This window comes from Dipodomys ordii, unplaced genomic scaffold (assembly GCF_000151885.1).
Source record: "Dipodomys ordii isolate 6190 unplaced genomic scaffold, Dord_2.0 Scaffold138, whole genome shotgun sequence".
NCBI lineage: Eukaryota > Metazoa > Chordata > Mammalia > Rodentia > Heteromyidae > Dipodomys > Dipodomys ordii.
Genome location: NW_012267354.1, coordinates 1,009,658 through 1,011,828, shown reverse-complemented (window position 1 = coordinate 1,011,828; position 2,171 = coordinate 1,009,658). Strand labels below are relative to the sequence as shown.

Genomic DNA, 2,171 nt, shown 5'->3' with positions numbered 1-2,171 from the left:
ATGGGTGGCCTGTCCTGGGGACTGGAACTCAGGGCCTGAGCACTGTCCCTGAGTGTCTTTTACTCAAGAGTAGCACTCTACCACTTGAGCCACAGCGCCATGTCTAGCTTTTTATGTTTATGTGGTACTAAGGAAACAAATCCAGAGCTTCATGCATGCTAGCTAGGCAAGCACTCTACCACTAAGCCACATCCTCAGCCCTACCAAATGTTTTTTTTTTTAAACACATGACATAGGTTTTACTCAAATGATTCAGTAATATGTAATAAGTTCTTAAGTCCTACCATCTAGTCATTTTGATTAAGGTAAACTAACAGCAGCCCAAACAATACATTAGAACTCATTGCTCTAACACTTAGCCAGAATAGACTGTTTAAGGCTGGCTGCTGCTTTGTACCAGTTACAAATCACCACTTACTACTTTTGCATAGATAAAGCCCCTGACCATTTAGAAGGTGTGAGGGAAAACATTCCTTGATCCCTTCTTTCTTCATAGCATTATACTTTTCAGTTTGATCTATTAAGATCTAAGAAAGAAAAAGTGACACACCTTGCTTGAGTCTAAAGACCTAGGAAAACAGACAACATATACTCATTAAATCCCTGAGATATGAGAGGCAAAAATATGACATTTTGTATAAATACCAAATTTATACAAAGAACCTAGACTGGCTACTCTGCAAACAGTGCAGGGACCTGCTACAGCGTCCAGAAATGATGGAATGTCTCCCAGAACAGAGCGGAGGGCGTCTACCCACCACCCACAGAAAGGAGCTTCTCCTGTCCTATCCATGGATGTGACAGTGCTTGTGGATTTCTGATTGGATGTCACACACAAAGGCTAAGAGGTGTTCTAGAACTTGCTCCCTGTTCTGCTGGAAGTCATTCTAGAGGATGCTCATCTTCTCCTTGGTCTCCTTCTCCTCCTCACTGCTGCAGCTGCCATGGGATCCCAGTGCCCAGCTTCCTTGGCCTTGAACTCTATCTCCCTCTGCAGGACGTGCTGTGTCATTTCAGCCTGGGCTTCCCTGACCTGCCTCACCCTTTGGTTCTTTAGTTTGTTGACCTTGGACACCTTACCATGGCATGCATCTCAGCCTGCAGCAGCTGCAGAATCCCCTGTGACTCACTAGCCATGGTGGAGGGGACGCAGAGGCAGAGCAAAGGCCCTACTGGGAAGGTGGCTCAGTGGTAGAGCGCTTGCCTTGCACACATGAGGCCCTGGGTTCCATTCCTCAGCACCACATAAGCACAAAGAAAAAAAGCCAGAAAGTGGCGCTGTGGCTCAAGTGGTAGAGCGCTAGCCTTGAGCTGAAGAGCTGAGGGACAGTGCCCAGGCCCAGAGTTCTGGCCCCACGAGAGGACCCCCCCCAAAAAAAATATTATAGTGCATTTTAGCTAATTCAATTTCTGTATGCAGTCACGAAAGTAGCTGTAGATGAGTGGAAATGAGGACATTGTATTAAGCCCAGATCTCTTCCTCCATTCCTTGGTTCATGCGCTACGACTACGTTTAACCTTTGTCAGTTTGTACTGGGAGGATTTCCTTCTATTTTTTGTAGCTCAGAGAACACTGATGTATCATGTCAAACACAATGACTTTGCTCCTGAAGGCACAGTGTCCTGTCCTAACATTTCTTCCAGTCTTGAGAGAGATGATTGCTGATGAAACACAAGTTGTGGATGTGAAGACAACAGCAGCTTGTTATACTGAAATTCGGGGACCCCCAGAAGACCACCAGAGACCACGATCAATGTAAGCAACAAAGAGCCGGTTTATTGCAAGCTCGAGCTTGGTCCTCCGCACACATAGTAACCGGTGATGCTAAGAGGCCCTGAGCATAGAATCAGTGCAGTTTTTATAGTATTGAACAAACAACTTTAAGGAACTTTTACATAAGAAATTACATGATTGGTTAACATTTACATTTAAAGCAAGCTAAACTAGGCAAATAATGATTGGTTGACCTTTACAGAAAAATGTCCTTGGTCCATAGGTTACGAGTCACACCCGGGCCAACAGAATGCATGGCATGTCTTGTCCCAGGCTCTGAAGAATGGGTTGGTTAACAAATCTTAGTCCTAGGTGGGTGGGGGGCAACACCACTTGGGGGCTAACACCTGCCTTAAGCAAATGCCATCTATGGCTCCAAGAATTGTGCATGGCTTTC

At 45.4% G+C, this 2,171-nt stretch overlaps 1 pseudogene; it reads right to left on the bottom strand.

Moving 5' to 3' along the window:
- Positions 1–717: 717 nt before the first annotated feature.
- On the bottom strand, positions 718–1,137 carry LOC105996973 (annotated as a pseudogene).
- Positions 1,138–2,171: the final 1,034 nt, after the last annotated feature.